Source organism: Chiroxiphia lanceolata, assembly GCF_009829145.1.
Source record: "Chiroxiphia lanceolata isolate bChiLan1 chromosome W unlocalized genomic scaffold, bChiLan1.pri scaffold_40_arrow_ctg1, whole genome shotgun sequence".
NCBI lineage: Eukaryota > Metazoa > Chordata > Aves > Passeriformes > Pipridae > Chiroxiphia > Chiroxiphia lanceolata.
The window spans coordinates 636,497-661,860 of NW_022476499.1; the positions used below are offsets into that span (position 1 = coordinate 636,497).

General features: G+C 48.0%; 1 pseudogene; it reads right to left on the bottom strand.

Annotated features, from left to right (window-relative positions):
- Positions 1-7,034: 7,034 nt before the first annotated feature.
- On the bottom strand, positions 7,035-7,727 carry LOC116781352 (annotated as a pseudogene).
- Between the last annotated feature and the right edge of the window lie 17,637 nt (positions 7,728-25,364).

Sequence of the window (25,364 nt, forward strand, 5' to 3'; positions counted from 1 at the left end):
ACAACCCTTCCTGAAAGGTGTCCCTTCTGGGGAGGGCCAGGGGGACAAACCCCTCCATCTGTCCCTGCAGATGTTGTGTCCAATTCTCATCCCCGACTTAGGGACAAAGTTAGGGTACATTGTGTGTTTAGCTTTGCATTTGCTTCACTCTTTTGTGCTTCCAATACACACACACCCCAGTCTGGGCAGAGTCTGGCGCCCCAAAGAACACAAGACCTGACTCTTTGTGGCTCCTGTTGCAGTGGCTGGAACTTGGGCCACAATCTGTGCCAGGAGCAGAGAGGTCTCTCCCCACAGAAACTTCTTGGCAATGGAGTTCTTAAGAAAAGGGGACAGGTTGGGGGGATCAGTGTCAGGGAAGAGCCAGGGGCGTGTCGTGAGCATCCTCCTGTTTGACATGACCAGCTTTTTCTGCCTCTTTTCTCTCTTTTTTCTCATGCTTGTTCCTCCAGAAACCACTGTGATCCTACCCTTGCTTTGGTTCTTTCCTAGACATCCCAGGATAAGTCTTGCCCAGCCCCAAAATCCCCTTTCTGGCTGCCCATCATGAGTCTCAGAGCCCGAGTCTGAATCCCCCATCCTCAGCTGCAAGGTCACCCTGAGAGGTTCTGCCACTGACCCACTTGCTAAAGTTTCATACAGATACCTTGATACTTCCCTGGAATCAATTTTTTACCTTTTGGGCTTAGAATGGCTTCTTCACAACATGGTAATTCATGTCCTAGCAATAGAAATTCCTTGGAGAAGGAGTTTGGGACTTTAGACTCAAAGAATCATAGAATGGTTTGGCTTGGAAGGGAGATAAAAGGTAATCTGGTCCAAACTCCTGCACATGGACAGTGACATCTTCACTAATTGAGGCTGCTCAAAGTTCCTGACTTTGGAAAAATGCAGGGATGGGACATCCACTTCTCTGGGAACCTGTTGCAGTTCTTGCCAGACCCACTGGTAAATATTCCTTCATTTTATCCTCTATTTCAGTTAAAAGACGTTACCCCCTGTTCTGCCACTACAGCCCTTGGTTAAACATATCCCTGTGACTTTCTTAGACTATGAGCACAATATTTTTATCTGCAAACGCCTTGCAGAGTGCTCAGAGATGTCTTTACAAGAAGTTTGTCCCCATCTTTCTTAGAAGCCTCTGTGGTGGTGCATCCTCCCCCCATTCTCCCGAGGCCTGGTCAATGATATCAGGAGCTCCGAGCAATGAAGAGCCCCTGGACTGGACCAGGGCTGTGGGGAAGTGTCCCTGGACTGGACCAGGTGCTCCTGGATGATACAGGTGGGAACAATCTGGAGTTGGACAGTTGGAGAACACAGGATAATCAGTCATCCTCTGAAAACCTTGGAATATTCCCTGCCTGAATCATGGCCAAAATGGAAGAGTTTGGATACAATTCCCAAATAGTTTGGAAACTCCAGTCATTCCTGACAGCAGGATGGAAATTCAGCAGAGAACTAAAGCCAGTCCCTTGGGAGCCCACACCCAGCGGGGCTGAGGGAGGCCCTGGCAGCTCCCCAGCACCTCCCTCTCAGTGGGACACCTCTGGCAGCCTCTCCCAGCTCGGGAACCCTCCAGTTTGCAACACTCCAAAGAGCGGCGCTGATGCCCAGGACAATTCTGATCCCCCTCCACAAACACTCCTCCAGCTGGGACCTTTGTCTGTTGGGAAACACAAAGGGATTTGTGGGAGTGTTTCCCTGACAACAGGAGAATTTTTGAGAGGGACCTTTCCACACCCAGCTACCGATGTGTCCACACATCTCTGCCTGGGTGTGAATTGACTGTGGGGTGAATGTTGTTCTTGTGAATCTATAATTCAGTCACTGTTAAAATTGTGGCAAATGCTATTGAATCACCCGATAATTGTTCAGTTGGTCAATGATGAAGTGCTACTAATCTCTTTTGGCCCCTTGTCTTTGGATCCAAATCCTTCATGCCCTGAACCTCTTGCATCCCAAGGCTCTGTGTAAATCATTCCCTTTTGTAGTGGTTTGGACTTTGTTTTCCCCCAGAGGATAAGAAAAGTGGTAGACCCCAAGGGGTGGAAACCCCTGGAAGTTTTGAATTTCTGTCCAATGAGCGCTCCTGCAAAAAATGTAAACATCACAACCAGACCGGAAGAGAAGAGTTGTAGTTTTAGGTTAGAAGAAGGTGGCCATGTTGTGAGCCACGAGGAAGGGGCTCTGAGCCCCACAGGGGGGGCTTTGGCCCCCCAGCCCCAGCTGGAGCCTGTGGGGACCTGGAACAGCATAATGCTGGGCTAGGTGCCTATAGTTATGCTGGGAGATGTTTTCTCCATCGTGGGCAGTGGCCGTGGCAGTGGCCGGAGAAAGCAGCAGCCAGAACTGAACCGAAGAAGCAACAAAGACATGCAGCACCAGAGAAGGGACTCCTGGAAGGAGACCTGAGGGAGGAGGTCAGCAGCTGAGTTCTACAGAGTTCTTGGGGGTAAGAACTGATACCAGACCCCCCAAAACTCCTTTGAGACCTCCTGGAAGGAGGAAGTTGATAGACTCTTACTTGAAAGAGCCTTGAAGTGCAACATGCACTGCAGAGAGAGCTGAGAAGCTTGGACGTCCTGAGAGCTCAGCCAGGACGGTGTGGGAGGTTGGCCTTGAGGGCCCTCCCTTGCTGCAAGCTACAAAGAAGCTCGCAGCCTGAGACAGGGCACAGAGGCCCTGCAAGGAGCTTGAATCTCCTGAAGATACCAGACCGTCACGAAGACCCCCTGTGCTTCGTGATATGACGTGGTGATACGACCTTTGTCTGGGGTGACGAAGCCCACGGAAGACCACTCGTTTGGAGAGACGAGTGGCCGAGGGGGATACCCCCCTCGTGTGTGCTGGCAGAGATCCAGCTATCAGCTGCTACAAGAAACAGAAGAGACAGAGAGAGCCTGCTGCCTTAGAAGATGCTGCTGCTTAGTGACTGCTACTCTGAAGAAGCTGCTGCCCTGAGAGACTGGAAGGGATCTGTCCTTCTTTCCCTCCTGGACTTTTATTTGGAGGGGAGAAGAGATCTGATCCATTGTAAATACTTATGTCATGGTAGAGATAGTTGTAGTCGTGTGTATAATGTATTGTAGTATTTATTTGTATAGTCATTGTAATATATTCCCTTTCCCCATTCTGAGTCTGGTTGTGTTTTGTCTGGAAAAAAAAACCCATCTCACATTGGGTTGAGATGTGGGAGGGGGGATGGAGCTAGGGAATTGGAATTTGGGCTATCTCAAACCATGACACCTTTCATCAAAAATATTATTTTTTTGTGATATTGACTTTGAAATCTTCCTGCTTATCTAAACTACAAAACAACTCCAATTAGTTGTAGAAGTCTTGAAGTCTTGAAGACAAATAAAGGAAGGGAAATAATTGGTTTTCAGTGTTTTAATGGGTTCCACAGTGTGTTTGGAGCTGCAGCAGCTGTCAGTCCAAGATGGGCCATGTCAGAACTGGTGAGGTTGGGGGGTGAGGAGCAAGGTTGATCATCCAGGGTCAGTCTGGATCTCCTGAGAGACACTCAGCATCAAGATCACTTGGAAAACACCTCTATCACATCTTCTCTGAACTAAAAATATCCATAATTGAATTAAAAAATAATTACAAATTTTGAAGACTTGTTTTGAAATTGCCTTGAAGCCAATTAAAGGAAGACAAAGAGATCCTGAGGGATTTCTGCATTTTAATGAGCCCCACGGTGTGTTTGCAGCCAAACTCATGATCCTGAGGTGCTGAGAGAAGATGGAAGCAGCTGCTGAAGAAGTCAGAAGCCAAACTGCAAGTGCCTTGAAGCATTGCTGGGCCCCACTGAGGGCAGGCACTGCCAAAGCCTCCCCAGGGCCTCCTTGGAGCAGCTCCTTGGAGGCCAGGAGTGCAGGCAGACAAAGGCTCTGGGCAGGCCCCTGCACTGCTGAGCAAAGCCTGCCTTGGTTTTGTGGAGCACAAAGGCCAAGGCCTGAGCCCCAGGCCCTGGCCCAGCAGATCCTGTCCCTCCCGGCTGGCTCAGGGCTGTTTGGGGGGCACTGGGATGGGAGGGGGAGGAACAACAAAGGCCCAAAACTGGGCAACCCCTGCCAGGCTCCTGGGGAGGGGCGAGGCAGAACCCAAGTGCAGAACCTGCCAGGCAAGTTGGTTGTGGTGGCCTGAGTGGCAGAGGCAGCTGCCAGAGGCAAGGGGACAAAGGCCTGGGTGCCTTTGGGCCTTGCAGCCCTGCCAGAGTCCTTGGCCATCTCTGCTGCAGGCTGTCCTGCCCTGTGCCTGCTGCTGCTCTGGCCTTGCAGGCTGCACACACCCCTCCTGCTTTCCCACCCCCCTCCCAGCAGCATTTCTAGACCCTCTCTGATGTCTCTGCACCAGCTCTGGCTATTCCCTGAAACACTGTGGTGGTTTGACCCCCAGAGAAATCCAATTTCCAAGCTTCCTCCAATCTCCCCTGAATTTACCTCAACACCCCAGGACAAACACAAAGCCACGGGCTGATCCTGACTCCCTCTGGGTGACCTTTTGCACCACAAGGATCCCCATTGAGTGATATTTCTTTTTCCTCACCTTCAGTCTGAACCTTCCATGCTACTCTTTGTGGAGATTTCATTCTATTTCCAATAGAGAGAAAAGCTCCATCCTGTCACATCTCCTCTACACCCTTTCCACTTCTTCCTCATTCCTCCAGAATGGGGAACCTCACAGACAGACAGACCAGTCCAGAGGTGGGGACACCAGGTCTTAGTCCAGGGGGGTGACAACTCCCTTGTCTGGGTGCCCACACTCCCCCGAAGGCAGCCCCATGTGCAGTGGGCCTTAAATCAAGGGGCCATTCTGATTCTTTGTAACATCATGGAATCAAGTGGCCCTGTGACACTGCAGGGCCTCATGGAACCAAAGCAATGCAGGGACACTGTGGAATCCCGTGGAACCAAGGGACCATTGTGACATGCAGGGTCTCTTTGGAACAAAAGGACCCCTGAGACATCTCAGAACCTCATGGAACCAAGGGGCCACTGTGCCTCCCCAGAACTCCATGGAATCAAGCAGAGCCGCTGCCTCCCCCCGCCGCCGCACAGACCGGAGTCACCGGCTCTGCCCCGCTTGGACACCTCTGGAGTCAGCGTGTTCTTGGGCAGCACAACTGAGCTCAGACCAGAGGGTTTCCCAGATTTTACTTTGTCCCCTCTTTCCCCTGGTTTGATTTTTGTTCTTTCTTCATTGAGGGGGAAAAGGGGAAGGGAGGCACGTGTTGATCCCTGTTTTTATCTGTTTACAAAAGGGAGTTGGGACAGGGGGGGAGAGAGGAGGCAGTTTCTCTCTGCTGATGCTTTGAACTGTTCTCTTGGTATTGTTGTTTCTGCTGCTATATTTCTTGTCAGTGAACTGGTTTTTTTTTCACTTATACCTCCTTGTATTTTGTCTCCATATGGTAAGGAATAAAAGGGGATTGAGTTCATTTTATTGGATTTCCTTCCCCAATATGTGTCTTTAAACCAGGACAGTTTGCTAAAGGGCTCCCTGAAATTTGGCATTATCCACAAAGGACTTGAAAATGCATTTTGTCCCTTTATATGGACAGATTTTCTTCTTTGGTCAAGGGCTGATCACTGAGGGATTTCATCAGGAAGTTGCTGCCAAGAGGATTTGTACCCTGGATTTTATTGGACACTCTTCATTCAACCAACTTCCCACCCACCACATCTTCCACTTCTTCAGTCCAGCTCTCACCAATCTGGCCATAAAGAGATCACAGGAGACCGTGTCAAAGGCCTTGCTGAAGTCTGGGCACAAAACATCCTCTTCTATTCCTTCCCACAGGGGTTCTGCAATCCCTGCCTTGTCCTTCCCATGCCTGGCAATGGCTGTAGCAGGACTTGCCCTATGCCCTTCCCTGCTGAGCCTGAGCAGTCTGGAACTCTCCCAACCCTCCTTGCTGCCCTGTTTGCAGACTGCTTCCATGTCTGCCTTTGCCAAGGCCCCAGGAAGCTCTGGGCTGGCTCTGGCCTTTCCAAGGGTTTGGGAGAGGTCTCCCAGTGACACTGCCCAGCCTTCCCAATAGCCCTGACACCAAAACCTTTTCCATATCCCACACTTCCAGAGGAGTGCCCAGGACACAACACAGGTTGTCCTGGTGGTTCTGGACAATGAGGAGGGATTTCTTCCTCAAGGCCAACCCCTGCAATTGGATTTGAGTGCAGCTGAAAGGTTTCCTCAGCATTTTCCCCAGTGCCTCCCTGCCCTGAAGGTTTGTGGCCATCAGGCTGGAGCTGAGGGGGTTGGGCAGGTGCCTGAGGAGGGGGTAGAACAAGGGCTGTGTCCAACTGTGCCAGGAGGGCTGTGCTGGGCAGGGATGAGGAGGCTGCAGAAAACAGTGGCACTGGGGAGGGGAGAGGAGCAGCTGGAGAGACCTTGTGCCTGCCCACGCTGGGCAGGAGCTGCCCCAGGATGGCAGCTCTGAAGCACTCCCAGGATGTCCCTGGGAACAGGAGGGGAAGAGTGGATCTGAAAATGGAACCTGGAAAGCAGAGAGCAGGAGTGTCATGGTGACACTGCAGGAGAGTTGCAACCCTGGAGCAAGGTGACAGAAGTTGTGACCCAGTCCATGCAGTGGCCTCAGAAGATCCCACAGCATCCTGGAGATGCTGGAAGGGAGCCCAGCTCTGCTTCACAAGTTCCCAGGGCCTGTCCCTGCCTGTGCTCCAAGGGCTTCCACCCCCCAGGACTGTGCTCAGAGAGCACTCAGGCCTTACAGTGAGAAAGGGGCTCAGGAGGACAGTGTGGAAGTGGCAAGGGAGCAGCTCTGGACAGACCAAGCACTGCTGCTCCCTGGCAGTGCTGCTGGGCTGGGATTATTGTCCCTTCCCCGTTTGCAAATACACCCTGTCCTGCAGGGTGTGCTGTCCTTTAGGAACATCTGAGAAGAAGGGTCTTGGACAAAGAAGACACTGCAGATTCCTTTATTTTGTTTAAATAGTCAGAGGGCACAATTCATCCTTTATACATCTCTAGGTCAAATTCAATCTGTAGACACTAAATTAGAAGGCAGATGCATAATAATATTTCATTACAAAGAAAATTATTGCAAGAAGAACCCAATGGCCTCCACAAAAAACCTGAGCAGGAAGGCTGGGCCATTAGTGAGTCCCATTCTGAATGCTACACACCAGAAAACAGTCACTTTATTGCTCCTGAAAAGCATCCAGTCATCATTTTCCTTATGGCATCCTTGATCTCCTGGTTCCTCAGGCTGTAGATGAGGGGGTTCAGTGCTGGAGGAACCACCGAGTACAGAACTGACAGGGCCAGATCCAGGGATGGGGAGGAGATGGAGGGAGGCTTCAGGTAGGCAAATGTGCCAGTGGTGACAAACAGGGAGACCACAGCCAGGTGAGAGAGGCAGGTGGAAAAGGCTTTGTGCTGTCCCTGCTCAGAGGAGATCCTCAGCACAGCCCTGAAGATCTGCACATAGGAGAAAACAATGAAAATGAAACAACCAAATCCTAAACTGGCAGTAACCACAAGAAAGTCAATTTCCCTGAGGTAGCCTGAGTGTGAGCAGGAGAGCTCGAGGATGTGTGGGATTTCACAGAAGAACTGGTCCAGGGCATTGCCCTGGCACAGGGGCAGGGAAAATGTACTGGCTGTGTGCAGCAGAGCATTGAGAAAGCCAGTGGCCCAGGCAGCTGCTGCCATGTGGGCACAAGCTCTGCTGCCCAGGAGGTCCCGTAGTGCAGGGGTTTGCAGATGGCAACGTAGCGGTCGTAGCACATGATGGTGAGAGTGAATACTCTGCTGAGATGAAGAAATAAAAAAAGAGCTGTGCAGCACATCCCTTGTAGGAGATGGCTGTGGTGTTCTGGAGGGAATTGTGCATGGCTTTGGGGACAGTGGTGCAGATGCAACCCAGGTCTGTGAGGGAGAGGTTGAGCAGGAAGAAGCCCATGGGGGTGTGCAGGTGGTGGTCGCAGGCTACGGCGCTGAGGTTGAGGCCGTTGGCCAGGAGGGCAGCCAGGGAGATGCCAGGAAGAGGCAGAAGTGCAGGAGCTGCAGCTCCCGCCTGTCTGCCAATGCCAGGAGGAGGAACTGGGTCATGGAACTGCTGTTGCACATTTGCTGTTCCTTAGGTCAGGGTCTGTTTCAGAAAAGGAAAAGACAGGGAACAATTAGGAGATACGCTCTCAGCAAAGATACTCCATCTTTCATAGTAATCCCCCCAAACCATTGTATTTCCCTTATGCTGGCTCAGAGTGGTGTGAGCAGCAAGAATTCTGCCCATGTGCTGCCACGAACTCAGCTTTATTCTGCTACAGTGCAGACATGGAGCTGGTTTGTGACAGCTCTGATGATCTCAGGGGATGTCAGATGTAACCCACTGTCATGGTTTGAGATACCCTAAAATCCAATTCCCTAGCTCCATCCCCCCCCTCCCACATCTCAACCTAATGTGGGATGATTCTTTCCAGACAAAACACACTAGACTCAAAGTGGGGGAAAGGGAATATATTACAATGACTGTACAAATAAATATTATAACACATTATACACACGCTACAACTATCTCTACCATGACATATAGTATTTACAATGGATCAGATCTCTTCTCCCCTCCAAATAAAAGTCCAGGAGGGAAAGAAGTACAGATCCCTTCCAGTCTCAAAGCAGGAGTCTTCTTACAGGCATGCAACAGCTGATAGTTGGATTCTGCCAGCACTCACGAGGGAGGTATCCAAGCTCCCTCGGCCCCATCGCCACCAAGCGAGGGGTCTTCCTCCGTGGACTGCGTCACCCTAGACAAAGGTCGTTCCACCACGGTCATATCACAAGCACAGGGGGTTTCGTGACAGTCTGGTACCTCCAGGAGATTCAAGTTCCTTGCAGGGCCTCTGTGCCCTGTTCGGGCTGCGAGCTTCTTTGTAGCTTGCAGCAAGGGAGGGCTCCAAGGTTAACCTCCCACACTCCGTCCTGGCTGAGCTCTCAGGACGACCGAGCTTCTCAGCTCCTCTCTCTCTCCGCTGCTGCATGTCCAAACTGCTCTCCATAATAGGAGTCCATGTCCCTCCTTTCCCAGAGGTCTCAAAGGAGCTTGGGGGGGGGATCTGGGTCAGTTCTTATCCCCAGAACTCTGTGACTCTGCTGCTGACTCTCTTTTCCTCGGTTCTCCTTCCAGGAGTTCTTTCTCTGGTGCTGCATGTCTCTGTTGCTCCGTCTTATCTCTTCTGGCTCTCTGCCACCGTTTCTCTGGTCAGTGCCGGCTGCTGCTTTCTCTGGCCGCTGCCCACGAGGAGAAAACATCTCTTGGCATAACTACAGGCACCTAGCCCAGCTTTATGCTGTTCCAGGTCCCTGCAGCTCCCCAGCCCGGGGCTGGGGCCAAAGGGGCTCTGAGCCCCTTCCTCGTGGCTCTACAACATGGCCACCTCTTCTACAACAACCAAACTACAACTCTTCTCTTCCATTTGCTTGTGGTATGTTTACATTTTGCAGGAGCGCCCATTGGACAAACTTCAAAACTTCCAGGGGTTTCCACCCCTTGGGGTTTTACCATTTTCTTAGCCTCTGGGGGAAAACAAGATTCAAACCACTACAACACCTTTAATAGAAAAGCTCCATTTCTGACCCTCCTACTCACAAGAGTGTGGTCTGCAGAACAGAGGTTTCTATTGTCTTTAGAATAATTCTTCTATTAGATATGTCCCACCATTAAATCTGCAGAGTGTTCTTTTTAGGAGTAAATAGTCTCATTTTTATTGCTAAAAATGTGAAGAATTTTTAGAAAAGACAAGAGACAAAAGGGCTCAGTTCTCTGTGGTTTAAAGCAGAGCCAGGAGAGCTGCAGAGTCCTTTAGCCTGTTTCCCATCTGCCCTGCTCTTTACCTTGTGCTGCATTCACTTTGATTTCACACAAACAATATTGAAAACTACATCCACAGTGCAGTGCTGAGAGCAGGACAATGTTGTTTCCAAGGGTAGCTCTGTGAAGTGTCCCCTGTGCCAGCCCAGAGGTGCAGCTCTGCTGGACAGAGCAGGACACGAGCCCTCCCGCAGAGAAGCCAAGGGCTGGCACAGGAGAGTGCCCACCCCCCAAGGGAAGGCTCAGCACTGCCCAGGATCCTGTGCTCATTTCTGAGACTGCCTGAAATATTCATCTCGGAGAGTAAAAGAGTTGGAATTTCAGTGCAGCCTCCTGACCTGAGACAACAATGTCTCTGCTACAATGCCTGAGCAGGAAACACACCTCAGGACTAATTCCTTTCCTGTAGCCCCTGTCTTTTGTGAGCTTTGCAATAAAATTCTCCATTCAATATGGTGTAGTGGTCTGGAGCTGTGAGCAGGTCTGACCCTGCAACACTGAGACATGGAAAAGATCCTCCCTCAGCTGCCAGGTTTGCTCCTTGCCCACAGCCCTTGTGCCCCAGCCCTGGCAGCAGCTCCCCGGGCCGGCTGAGAGCTGCCCCTGGCAGGCAGCAGAGTCCCTGCCCAGCACAGCGCCCTGGGCTGCAGGACCCTGCTCTGCCCCACAGCCCTGGGCACCCCTGGCTGCACCCCCAGCTTCACAGCTCTTCCAAAGTGCCCCAAAACAGCCCCTGCTCCCCCATCCCATCAGCTGGGGCTGGGCCAGCTTTAGGAGATGCCTCCAGGAGCTGCCCCTGCACTGCCCTGCAGCCACAGACTCACCATGTGCAGCCCTGCCAAGATTCCTCCTGCAGGGAGCTCTCAGCCATCCTACCACTGCTGAGCCCCTTGAAGCTCTGTCTGTGCCCTGCTGGTGTCCCTGAGCTGGCCTGGCAGTGTCCTCAGCCCTGTTGGGCTGTGTAGAGGAGTTGCTCACCAGCAGAGCTGTCTCTTTGAAGTTTTCTTGCTTGCCAGGAGCTCCCTGTGTGCCAGGAGCCCGGCCCAGCTCAGCAGCACAGCAACAGCCCCAGGCATTTCATGACCCTTGGGGGTTTGGCGTTGTTTACATGAGACTCAGTCCCTGAGAGGAAGTTCAAACAACTTCTCAAGAAGTCAAAATGAGATTAAAACATTGAAGTTTCTTGTAGTGCTAATGAGTTTCACTGAGGGACACAACTGAGAACGTGTCCCCAGGTTCCAGCTAGAGCAGAAAACTGCAGACAGTGATGACAAGGATGGACAAGCAAGGGAAAGGTGGTTCTGATGCTGAAAAACATTGACTTGTTTCCTTAATCCAGAGGACCAAGCTCTGACCCCAGCCCCTGGGAAAGGACATCCTGTCCCTGCCTCATTCCTCAGGGCTCTTCCTGGGGCACTGGGATGTGGGATGTGCAATGCCAAGGGCAGGACCATGGGGTGGCACCTGCCAGGCTGCTGAGCAGGGACAAGGAGGCCAGGAGGCCCCAGGGCTGCAAGGGCCACTCCCCTCCTCCTGGCATCAGGGGCACAGACAGCAGCCATGGCCAAAGGCCTGCAGAAGGTGGCTGTGTCAGGGCCTTTCAGTTTCTCCCCATCCCTGTCTCCTCTCCAGCCCAGGCTGTCCTACGGTGTCCATGCCCTGCCCCTTTCCCTGCAGGCTATCGTCATCCCCCTGGCTGCCCCACCTGGCTGACACCTTCCTGCACTGACATCTCTGCATCCTCCCTGGCTCTTCCTGCACACACAAAGCCTTGGGCTTCTTCTGGATGACATGTTGCAGCACAACACTGACTGTAAATTTCTTACTTCTTGTCACCAGTCTAGGCCACCCCAGATGCCCTTGGTGGCACTAGTTCTTTCTTAGGTTGTCTTCTGCCAGCAAGAAAAGCTCCACCAGCTCTCACACTCCCCTTCCAGACCTCTCAGGCTACTCCTCTACTGTCCTCCACTGACCCCGGAGTCCTCAGCCTCTGTATACGGGTCATGTGCTTGAGGCCCCAAATTCCTTCCTGGGACATCTCTGGGACCTTTCAAGATTTTGGAAGATGACAATAGAGTGCTCTTATCCCAGGAAACACAGAGGGACACTTTTTTCCAAGGGTTGTCTTGGCAGAATGAGGCACAATCTCTTTAAACTTTCTGGCACAAGGGAGCTCTGAGCTCTGGGTACAGAGGGAGCTCCAAGTGCCAACCACTGGAGTGGGAGCTACAAATCATCAGGTCTGGTGTTCTTTGGAGGGCCAGACACTGGTGAGAGTGGGGGGGGGGTGCACATGGAAGGACTTGAAGGGCACAATGAACTGTCTCAAAACACTGTCAAAGCAGGAAAATCCATAAGGCACCACAAGACATAAGCACTGGTGGCAAACAGGAAGGCCTTTAATTCCAAGGCCTAAAGGAGGTGAAGCTTTGCAAGTAGCCCACAGGACAGAATTGCACTGTGCAGAGTGTGGGAAAGAGCAGACAGCCCCAAGAGGAAGCCAGGGCTGGTAAGACAGGTCTGGGGAACCCATCCAGACAAAGATTCCCACCTGCAGACTGGAAGCACACCGGGCAAAACTCCCACCATGGCAAACTGTGGGAAAGGAAGCAAGTCCTTGTCCACGTGCCAGCCCAAGCTGTGGGAACAGCATCTACCCCCTTGAATACCCAGGGCCTGGACTGTATAAAAGTGATAGCCCAGAAGCACAACTTGGGGACCCTCCACCGAGCAGAGCAGGGTGAAGAAGGACCCGTGGGAGCCTCAGGGATCTACATGGGGTGATACATTTACTTCATCTCTGTCTCTCTTTCACTGGCTTCCTACCACCCCTTTCTTCTCTCTCTTTCTATTTCTTCTCTCTCTCTCCCTCCTATTTACTGTTAAGTCAAACCTGGACTGCTGACTTTGGCACATGGTCTCCTTTGCAGCTGAATTTGGGCAGAGGTGTCTTTTAATAATGGGAACCTGACAGTATCCCTGAGGTTTTACAGTGTGGGAATGGCCACTGGATTCCATGAGGTTCCACAGAGTCACAGGGTCCATTTGGCTTCATAAGGCTCTGTGGTGTGATAATGGACCCTTGATTCCATGAGTTTGCAAAATGTCTCAGGACTCCTTTGGTTCTAGGAAGCCCCACATATCCCAGTGGCCCCTTGGTTCCATGAGATTCCACAGTGTCCCAGGAATCCTTTGGTTTCATGAGGTCCTGCAGTGTCACAGTGGCCTCTGAGTCCCCGAGGTTCCTCAGTGTCACAATGGTCCCTTGATTCTGTGAGGTCCCGAAATGTCTCAGGGCTCCCTTGGTTCCATGAGGCTCTTCATGGCACAATGAACCCTTGGTTCCAGGAGGTTCCACAGGATTCCTTTGATTTCGCAAGGCCCTGCAGTGTCAATGGCCCCTTGATTCCATGAGTTTCCACAGTCTCCCAGGGTTCCTTTGGTTCCATGAGGCCTTGCAGTGTCACAATGACCTCTTAATTTCATGAGTTTTCACATTGTCACAATGCTCCCTTGATTCCATGACATTCCACAGTGTCCCAGGGTTCCTTTGGCTCCAGAAGGCCCTGCAGTGTCACAATGGCCCCTTTACTCCAGGAGGTTCCACCATGTCCTTGCTGGAACACACAGGGCTGTAATGCTGTCACCCTGCAGAACTGCCTCCAGCTCTGGGCTCCAGCACAGAACGGACATGGACCTGTTGGAGCGAGTCCAGAGGAGACCACCAAGGGGATCAGAGGGATGGAGCAGCTGTGCTGTGAGAAAAGGCTGAGAGAATTGGGATTGTTCAGCCTGGAGAAGAGAAGGCCTTGGGGTGATCTAATTGTGACCTTCAGAAAGATGGAGAGAGACTATTTACAAGGTCCTAGAGTCACAGGACAAGGGCAATGGCTTCACACTGACAGAGGGAAGGGTTAGATGGGATATTAGAAAGAAATTCTTTATGGGAAGGGTGGTGAGGCCCTGGCACAGGTTGCTCAGAGAAGTTCTGGCTGCCCCATCCCTGGAAGTGTTCAAGGCCAGGCTGGATGGGTCTCAGAACAACCTGATGTAGTGTCAGGGGGTTGGAACAAGTTGTTCTTTAAGGTGCATTCCCACCCAAACCATTCCATGATTCTGTGACTGGTGGGGGATGTGGTGGTCAGAACCGTCTTGGGCACAGAGATCCCAAAATGGTGGAGTTTTCCTTTCTGAGTGAAGGAAGGAGGGGCAGCAGAACTGACACCTTGGACTGCTAGTGGCCCGTCTTTGGCTCTGCAGAGGGATCTGGACAGACAGGATCAATAAGGATCAACAGGGCCTCCACTTGGGTCCCAACAACCCCCTGGAACACTCCTGGCTGGGGGCAGAGGGGTTGGAGAGCTGCTCAGTAGGAAGGGACTTGGGGGTGCTGCTTGACAGAGACTGGATATGAGCCAGAGTGTGCCCAGGGGGGCAAGAAGGCCAAGGGCATCGTGGCCTTTGTGGAGAAGAGTGTGGCCAGCAGGAGCAGAGAACTGATTGCCCCTCTGTGCTGGGCACTGGGGAGGCCCCACCTGGAGTGCTGTGTCCAGTTGTGGCCCCTCAGTGCCAAAAGGCCCTTGAGGGGCTGGAGCGTGTCCGAGAAGGGAACAGAGCTGGGGAAGGCTCTGGAAAACATGTCTGCTGAGGGACGGCTGAGGGAACTGGGCTTGTTGAGTCTGGAGAAGGGGAGGCTCAGGGGGACCTCATTGCTCTCTACAATGACCTGAAAGGAGGTTTTAGTGGGGGGGGGTTGGTCTCTTCTGCAAAGCCTTTAGTGACAGGAAGAGAGGAAATGGTCTTAAATTGCATTGGGCAAGGCTCCGATTAGATATTAAAAAGAACCTTTTTTCACTGAGAGAGTGTTCCAGCATTGGAACAGGTAGCCCAGGGAGGTGGTAGAGTCTCTGGAAGTGTTCAGGTGTGTGGTGGGTTGACTTTGGCTGGACACCAGGTGCCCTCCCAGCCGCTCTAACACTCCCTTCCCAGCAGGACAGGGGAGAGAGTAAGGTGGAAAAAAACCAACTCATGGGTTGAGATAAGACAGTTTATTTAAAGCAAAAGAGCAGGGTTTGTTCTCTACTCCCCATGAGCAGCCATGGTCGGCCACTCCGAGGAGCAGGGCTTGGGTACCTGTGAGGGTTCCTCAGCAGGCAGCCATCAGACAATGAATGCCCCCTCCTGCTCCCTGCCTCAGCTTTTAGAGCTGAGCTGACCTCCCATGGTCTGCAATGTCCCTTGGGTCAGTTGGACTCAGCTGGCCTACTTGGGTCCCTGCCAGGCTCTTGCCCTCAGCTGAGGAAGGAATGTCCCAGTGTTGGTGCTGTGCTCAGCAGTGGCCAAAACACTGGGGTGTTCTCAACCCCCTTCCAGCTGCCAATGCCAAGCCCAGCCCTGGGAGGGCTACTGTGGGGAACTGAACTGCAGCTCAGCCAGAGCCAACCCAAATATCTATGGCACATATTCTATAGAATCCATCCTTAGGTGTTGTATGATAGATCTATCAGATATTACAATAATAAGCAATAATAAGGCAAGTGTCCTCCTTAGGGACACCCCCCAAACTCCTGCCTGGGTGTGTTCCCTGGGGGTCTCTGCAGCAGCAAGCACAGCCCCACACTGACTGCTTTGGGCTGTGCAGGCATTTGTGGTTCTGCCTGTCCACACACCCCCCAGCCTTGGGATAGATCTGGATGTCACTGGTTGTGATGTCACAGGGGAGCTGTGATGCCATATGATGGACGTGATGTCATAGAGGAGCCTTGATGTCCCCACAAGGATGTGATATCACAAGGGAGATGCGATGTCAGAACAAGGATGTGATGTCACAGTGAAGCCAGGTAAAACCTGGAAAGCGAATTTAGTCGAGCAATGTAAGGATTAGAGAGAGTTAAACACAAAGCTTTTAAGCAAGGCATAGAGAACTTAGTATTAAGAAATAGCGGAGGCAATAAATTCACTAGAATACAGGACACTCTGACATAAGAGAACACAAGCATGAACAGAAAGAACTAAAAATGCTAGCACACACGAAAAAGGATATATGGAGGAAAAACAAAAGGAGATAAGGAAAGAGACAAGCCAAGTAATCAGGTACTCTTGCCAGATACTGAAAACCCCTGCCAAATGCACAAGGAAACTCCCCAAATTAGGGAAGGTTCAAAAGTTTATGAAGATGATGGTGAAAAGGACACGAGTTCATGATGAAGGACGACAGGAACTCCCACCAAAGTTCTCCCCAAATTAGAGACCACGCCTCCAACTCCGCCTCGACTCCGCCTGATATGAATATTAAAAGTAGATGTTGCAAGATAATGAATATTCATAATATGTGATGTAATTGCTTGGCAAAAAGTGTATAAAAAGCTCAATTGTAAGTTTCTCGAGCGGAGCAGTTTGTCCAGGGCGACCTGGCTGTTCCCCGGCCGTGAAATTAAATACCTCCTGCTTATTGACTGAAAATTCTGTCTCTGAGCAGTTCTTCCGAGCCTTCTTTGGGGCAAAAATTGGCATCAATCTTGGCAAACCAGGCAGGAGAGTGAGGGTCTTCCCGAGCCGAGACCCAGGGGGTCGGGATGCTCTGAGGGCCCCCAACTGGATTTTTGTCGGCAGAGTCTCCCAGACCCCTTGGATCTACGTGCGCCGGAGGACAAGAACTTCCTGCTCCAAATTAAGAGGTATTTGTTCTTTTATACTTTAAGTCAAAGCGCTTTATTAACCGGGGTAAGACTTACCTCCTGAAGGGAAGCCGGGGGACGCCTCGGCATTAATCCCAACTGGGTTAGAGTCCCAGGTACTGGGTTAGAGTCCCAGGTAAAGGGTTAGAGTCCCAAGTACTGGGTTAGAGTCCCAGGTAAAGGGTTAGAGTCCCAAGTGCTGGGTTAGAGTCCCAGGTAAAGGGTTAGAGTCCCAAGTACTGGGTTGGAGTCCCAGGTAAAGGGTTAGAGTCCCAAGTACTGGGTTAGAGTCCCAGGTAAAGGGTTAGAGTCCCAAGTACTGGGTTGGAGTCCCAGGTAAAGGGTTAGAGTCCCAAGTACTGGGTTAGAGTCCCAGGTAAAGGGTTAGAGTCCCAAGTACTGGGTTAGAGTCCCAGGTAAAGGGTTAGAGTCCCAGGTACTGGGTTAGAGTCCCAGGTAAAGGGTTAGAGTCCCAGGTATTGGGTTAGAGTCCCAGGTACTGAAAGAAGCAGGTTAGAGTCCTGCCAGAAGAACCCAGAAGGAGTTTTTCTGATCGGGTTAGAGTCCCGACACTGCAGTGTAAAATTGTCTTTACTTTGTGATGCCGGTTATGTTTTGGTGTCTTGCTTGAATGTGTTCTCACTCTGATTTCCCTCATTCACTGTCTGTGTTGGGTAAAATATTGTCTACCGATGCATTTAAAAGTGTGTTGATTTAGAAATTTGAAGGATTGATGTTTTTTTAACTTTTCCGGGATTGTTCAAAGATTTGGGAGTGCTTCTAGGGGCCTTTAGGACCCAGGGAACTCTTTGTGCTGTTGGAGAGTTCCTGGAATGCAGCAGTCAGGAATGATATATTGAGAGTCTCTCTTACGAACTACGCTGGTTTATGTTAGTGAGTAAAAGAAATTGTAACATGCTATTTGAGACTTAAGGGTACAGAAAGAGTTCTATCATTAGTGACATTTTAATCACTGTTCGTAGTGGTTTACTCGTCTTCTGGAATTATATGTTGTTTTGTAAAATGTTTTTGTAAAATAGCACATTTCGTAAGACGTCTTACATCCCTACATGGGAAATGATTGCAATCTCAGTTCTGTAAAAGTGAATAAACTTTTGCCAGCGCGCTTAAATCCTAGGATTAAGATTTGTCCTTTCTGTTATTGTTCACTGTATGTTAGAGTTTTGTGTAGCAATTGTGGAAAAGTGCTTTTGCTTTGTGTTTTCTCGTCCGCTTTCTGTTTTGTGTGGAATATTGTCCAGTAATGTACTTAAAGTTGTGTCAAACTTAAAGATTTGGGAGACTAATGGTCCTTAACATTCCCTTCTAATCTGTCTCAAAATTTGAGAGTGTTTCCTTCTGATTTTCTTGAGACAAGGGGCTCTAGAACCCAGAGAACCTCTAGTCCTACTGAAAAATTCCTGGAATGCGGTAGCTAGAGATAATGTACTGCGAATTTCTTTGTAATGTTTCATTTTTATATGCTGCTTTTTTTTACAAACTGTTCTGGTCTGTGTTAAAACTGTAGTTTGTTTGATTCTGCTCTTAAGTGGTAATGCAATAGAAAACTTTAAAGAACTTAAAGGTGTGTAAATGTGTGTATGCGTGAGTGTCTGAGATGCAGCATCACCGTGAAGCGATTGCAGAGCTAGAAACAGATAAAGCAGCTGGGTGTTGTATGTGTGAAGTGCTGAGACAAAGTAAAAGATATTTTAAGACAGTGAAATAAATTAGAAAAAGTGTGAGCTTGCTGTGATAGTGTAAAAGAATTTATCAGACAATCAATTTAGAGAAGAGACGAACTAGAGTACAACCCCTAGTGATTTAAAATATTTGCAACTGGAAACCAGTTCAGGAACACAACTCCTGGATCAGCTGGTATATTACTGATGCTCAAATAATTGAAAAAGTCCAAGGAGAATCTGTCCTTAAAAGATTAACATTTGTCAACAGTAACTAGTACATTATAGATAGATATTCTGTGTATGACGCGGTGGGATAGATTGAGAAATCCCAAATAAGTGCATAATTAAGCCCCTATAATAATAATGGGAGGCCAGCAAAGAATAGAAAGTAGCCTGCAAAAGTCAGAAAGAGATAGGGAAGAAAGTAACCCTCAGAAACCAGAAAGAGATGAAAGAAAAGAGGACAGAAAGCATAAAGATAGAATAGATACCGAAAGTTTAGAGAACGATCAGGAGGAAGGGATTGGCTATTCATATTGTACCAGGACTGCTGAACGGAAAACCAAGGACAAAGAGAGAGAGAAAGCAAAAATAATTGCTTTATTTTGGGCAGCTCTTTATAATGTTAGACAAAGGCGAGATGAGACGCCTTCAGAATTCTTAGACAGACTTAGAGCTGCCATGAGAAAATATACACCCTTAGATTCTGTGTCAAAAGCAGGTAAACAACAATTACTAGCGTTATTGATGGGACAGAGTAACCCAGATATTAGAAAGAAGCTGCAAAAACTCCAGCATCCTGCAGATGAAAATTTAGAGACAGTAATGAATGAAGCTTAGAAAGCTACAACAATAGAGAGAGAAAAAAAAAAAGATGAGAAAATTGCTAAAGTCGTAGTGGTAGCAGTGGTAGCCCAAAACTCAAGGTTCCCGGAGATAAATACTAGAAGCAGAAGTTATGGTTACCCTGCAAGGGAAGAGGAGGTTTCCTTTCCCAACAAACCAGAATAAAGTCACAACAGTGTTCCTATTGCTTGCAAATAAGTCACTGAAAATGAGACCGTTCTAAATTGAATAGGAAGTTTAAGAGTGCTACTGTCCCTTATCAGAGCAGTGACTGAGGAGGACCGGTGAGTCATTACCTACCAGACCCACTAGTTAAAATGGAGTTAGGAGAGAGTGAAAAAAAAGAATTAGAGTTTTTAATCAACACAAGAGTTATATTTTAGTTTTGAATCAGGAACTAATGCCAAAAGTGACAAATTTGTACAAGTTGTGGGAGCGACAGGCCAACCAGAAAAAGCCTATTTTCTAAAACCTCTTAAGCATAAAACTGAGAAACAAATAGAAGATTATAGATTTTATCTACCCAATTCTCCAAAGTTTCTACTAAGTAAAGATTTATTTGTCGAATAATTCAACAAAAATAAACTTGAATTCTAAGTAAGCGAGGGACAACTGATAATAGCTTTGAACCTGACTATCAGTTGTATAAAACCAGTAATCAGAAAACAATACCCACTGAAGCTAAAAGATAAGAAAGGGAATCAAACTGATAATAGAGAAATTCTTAGAATGAGAGTTACTCAATTAACCTGGACGGTTTTACCTCAAGGTCAAAGGCCACAGAGAGATGGTACTCTTCTACGATATGTAGATAATCTGCTAATAGCAACTGGAACAGAAGAAAAATGTGTTAAATGGACTATTTCTCTGTTGAATTTCCTGAGTTTAAGCAGATATCGAGTCTCTCAACAGAAAGTGCAGCTGGTGCAAGAAAAAGTGGTGTACCTGGGATACGAAATTTCCAGAGGACAATGATCCCTAAGAACAGCAAAAAAAAAAAAAAAAAAAAAAACAAAAAAAAAAACCATCTGCCAAATGCCTAAACCCGAAACGGTGAGAGATCTACGAGCCTTTCCAGGGATGACAGGTTGGTGCCGTTTATGGATCTATCAATACGGGATACTCGCTAAACCACTGTATGATTTGCTGAAAGAGACTAAGAGTGTCCTAGTCTAGACTCCTGAACCAGAGGGAGCTTTTAAGAGACTGAAACAAGAACTCATAAAAGCCCCAGCCTTGGGCCTGCCTGATGTGACAAAACCATCTTAGCTGTTCTCTCATGAACAGCAAGGAGTGGCTTTAAGAGTCTTGGCACAACAGTTGAGACCACACAAAAGAGCCGTGGCTTATTTCTCCAAACAGTTGGATGAAGTAAGCAAAGGATGTCCCAGTTGTCTGAAAGCAGTGGCCACAGTAATCATAAACATAGAAGAAGCCAGAAAGCTCACATTGGGCCAGAAAATGACTGTGTTAGTGTCCCATGCTGTATCTGCAGTACTCAAGCAGAAAAGTGGCCATTAGTTGTCACCTTCTAGATTCCTAAAGTGCCAAGCAATACTAGATGAGTCAGATGATATAACCATTCAAGTCACTAACATTGTGAATCCAGCCTCATTTCTAGAAAGAAGAATGTCAGCAGAACCAATCAAACGCGACTGTCTAGAGACCATCGAAGCTGTCTACTCCAGCCGCCCAGACCTCAAAGAAAAGCCGCTTGAAGATACAGACAACTGGTTCTCCGACGGCAGCAGCTTCGTGAAACAAGGAGTAAGGATGGGAGGCTATGCAGTGACCACAACGGAAGAGGTAATTGAATCAAATCCTTTACCAGCAGGGACTTCAAGCCAGAAGGCAGAACTGATAGCTCTTACCCAAGCTCTGGAATTGGCAGAAGGCATACGGATTAATATTTGGACAGATTCAGAATATGCCTTCTCCTTCATGAAAAGAAAGAAGACTACTAACTGCCCAGGGGAAAACAGTCAAACATGCAGAGGAAATTCTACAATTGTCAGAAGCAGTCCAACTCCCAGCACAAGTGGCCATAATGCATTGTAAAGGACACCTGAAAGGTAACACTGTTCCAGAGATAGAAATAGGAAACTGATGCAGAAGCTAAATTAGCTGCTGCAAGGACTGAAGAAGTGACTATAACAGCTTTAATACCAGGGGAGCTAGATACAAATTTCAACCAGATTATCAGGAATCAGATCATAACTGGATTCGAAAGAACAAAGGTAAATTACTAGATAATGGATGGGGTCAGCTGGAAACAGGGCAACTAATAATTCCAGGGAAATTAATGTGGCAATTTGTAAAACAGAACATGAGAAGGCACATTGGAGTTTAGATCCACTTTATCAGTATTTGCAAACCAGAATAGCGGGACCGAAATTATTCACTACCATAAAGCAAGTTACATCCCAGTGCGAACGGTGCCTGAAGAATAACCCAAACACAGGGACCAAGATACACCAAGGGGCAATAAACCGAGGTAAATTTCCAGGTGAAGTATGGCAAATTGATTTCTCCGAACTCCCAAGAAAAGGGGGGTATCGGTACCTATTGGTTCTTACTGATACGTTTTCTGAGTGGCCTGAAGCATTCCCCTGCAGGACAAACAAAGAAAGAGAGGTAACTAAAGTCTTACTAAATGAAATTATACCGTGGTTCAGAATGCCAAGAAGTATATCCTCAGACAGAGTTCACATTTTTGGGCGAAGGTTGTGACAGCAATAAGCAAAGCATTGCAGATTAAATGGCAATTACACGCCCTACAGGCCACAAGCCAGTGGGCAAGTAGAAAAGATGAATCATCTTATTAAACAACAAATTGCTAAAATATGTCAAGAAACTAACTTGCACTGGTATCAAGCTTTGCCTATTGCTCTAATTAGATTGAGAGTCAAACCTCGATCAAAAGAGAAGTTGAGCCCGTTTGAAATTCTGTATGGTAGACCTTATGCTATGCAGATTGTAAATAGCGATGCTATAGACCAATAGGTAATCAAATATATGATTATGTAATTGCTGTAGAGAAACATTTTGATAAAAACGCCACAGTAGTAATAGAACACCAGCCCAAACAACCTGACTGTAAGCTACATCCGTTTAACCCCAGTGATTGAGTGTATGTTAAGAATCTTTTAGGAAAACCCCTACAAGAGAAGTGAGAGAGATCTTTCCAAGTGCTGCTGACCACCTCCACCGCAGTTAAGATCAAAGAGCGACCTACATGGATTCACTATTCTCGAGTCAAGAGAGCTCCGGAAGATAAGCAAGAAGACCCAACATCATGAATCCGACTCCCTTCCAAACCCTTTCAACATTGATAAGTATTGTTTTATCCCAAAACCCTACTCCAAAAGGACCATGGTCTAGTGCACGCACACTACCACGCTCTGAGGAGAACCCAGACTTTGAGATTTATGTTTTACATAACAAACAACCTTACACATTAGATGAATGAGATAGCAAGACCCATTTCATAGCGCAAAAGAGAGACCAAATTCAAATAGGGTGCCGAGAGGTCGAGGCTCTAATGGGAAAAACAGATAAATTAATATTGACAATTGAATCTTGGCAAAAGCCTCTAGACAGAATTTAATTACTTATAGCCAAGTAGAAGATGAAGAGCCCGTTGTTTGGATTCGAGGGAAGGGACCAGTTCACGTCAGTGAGATAGTACTGAAGAGAGTAGAGCACAGGTGAAATTATATTTAAGCTAGATCAATCGTATAACCATGACCATGCTCCTGTTAACCCTCATGAACATATGTCTGTGGTATAAGTTAAAGTGTATAGTCAGAAGAACCCAAATAATCTGGGCGATGGTACAAGCATATCAGCGCCCTCTAGGATTAGAACTTGACGAAAGAATTCGTAAGTTTAAGAAAAGGGGGGAAATGAAGCCAGGTAAAACCTGGAAAGCGAATTTAGTCGAGCAATGTAAGGATTAGAGAGAGTTAAACACAAAAGCTTTTAAGCAAGGCATAGAGAACTTAGTATTAAGAAATAGCGGAGGCAATAAATTCACTAGAATACAGGACACTCTGACATAAGAGAACACAAGCATGAACAGAAAGAACTAAAAATGCTAGCACACACGAAAAAGGATATATGGAGGAAAAACAAAAGGAGATAAGGAAAGAGACAAGCCAAGTAATCAGGTACTCTTGCCAGATACTGAAAACCCCTGCCAAATGCACAAGGAAACCCCAAATTAGGGAAGGTTGAAAAGTTTATGAAGATGATGGATGAAAGGACACGAGTTCATGATGAAGGAACAGGAACTCCCACCAAAGTTCTCCCCAAATTAGAGACCACGCCCAAACTCCGCCTCGACTCCGCCTGATATGAATATTAAAAGTAGATGTTGCAAGATAATGAATATTCATAATATGTGATGTAATTGCTTGGCAAAAAGTGTATAAAAAGCTCAATTGTAAGTTTCTCGAGCGGAGCAGTTTGTCCAGGGCGACCTGGCTGTTCCCCGGCCGTGAAATTAAATACCTCCTGCTTATTGACTGAAAATTCTGTCTCTGAGCAGTTCTTCCGAGCCTTCTTTGGGGCAAAAATTGGCATCAACAGGGGAACTGTGATGCCATGGGGAACTGTGATTTCATGGGGACGATGAGATGTCACAGGGGAGGACGTGACGTCACAGGGATGATATGATATCACAGGAGAGGTGTGATGCCACACGATGGATGTGATATCATAAAGGAGATGTGATGTCACAGGAAGGATGTAACGTCTATGGTGGATGTTATGTCAAAGGGGAGATGTTACATCACAGAAAGGATGTGATGTCACAGGAAGGATGTGATGTCTGAGGGGAGATGTGATGTCACTTGGAGAATGTGTTGTCATAGGGAGCACATGATGTCACAGGGATGATATGATATCACGGGAGAGGTGTGAGGTCATAGGGAAGATGTGATGTCACAGGGGAGGTGTGATGTCACAGGGATTATATGATATCACAGGAGAGAAGTGATGTCACAGGGGAGGAAGTGACATCATAAGGATAATGTGATATCACAGGGCACGTGTGATGTCACAGGAAGGATGTGATGTCACATGGTGGTTGTGTCATCATAGGGGAGATGTGATGTCATGGGGAGATGTGATGTCACAGGAATGATGTGATGTCATAGGGGAAATAGGTCACAGGAAGGATGTGACATCATGGGAGAGTTGTGATCACAGGGAGCGTATGATGTCACAGGGGAGGATGTGATGTCACAGAGATATGAGATCACAGGAGAAGTGTGATGTCATATGATGGATGTGACTTCATAGGGGAAATTTAATGTCACAGGAAGGTGTGACATCATGGGGAGATGTGATGTCACATGGGAGGACATGATGTCATAGGGGGTGATGTGATGTCACAAGAATGATGATGTCATAGGGGAGCTGTTGTATCACAGGGACGATGTGATGTCACCGGGCATGTGTGATGTCATAGAGGAGCTGTGATGTCACGGGGAGGATGTGATGTCACAGGGATGATATGATCACAGCAGAGATGTGATGTCATATGATGGATGTGATGTCATAGGGGAGGTGTGATGTCACAGGAGAGGATGTGATGTCACGGGGAACATGTGATGTCATAGAGGAGTGACACATCCCCCACCAACCTTGCTCCAGCTAAAGCCGTGGAATTTGTTTTTGTTTCCCTTGGGTTCAAGGTCCGACTGTTTTATTTCCAGAGATGTCTAGAGATGAATTAAGGGGAACTCAGACCTTTTGGTGAGGAAGGACTTGTTGACTCTTGAGCATTTCAACTCAACCTTTGTTCCTGGTTTCTTCCCACTCTTTCAGAGCAGTTCATTTCCCAGGGGGAAAGCTCTGATTCCCCAGCACAGTCAGGTTCTCCTGAGCTCAGGAGGTTTCACTGGTCTCATTTTTCTCTGGTATTAATTCTGTGCCAAATTCTTGCTTCCTAGGTCAGTGAAATGTTAGAAGAGAGAGAATCTCACCTTGATCTTAGACAGAACACTTCTAATCTTCTTTATTCTTTTGAATTCTTCCCTAATAGTTCTGGATGACAGGACACCCATGTGGAAAGTCCCTTTTTGGTTTTCAGGACTTAAAGAGATGCTTTTCTGATGTGGGTATTTATTGTAGTGTTATTGATTCAACTGTGAGGGTTGAATTGAGTGTTCCTTGCACCTTTAAAAAGTGCAACCCCTTTAATCTCTTGTTTTAAAACTGATGCCTTAAGCCCCTAATGGTTTTTATTTTTCTAATATTTGTAGGACTTGTAAGTTTTATAAGTAGGTTTTAAAAGCAGAAACCCTCCCTTCT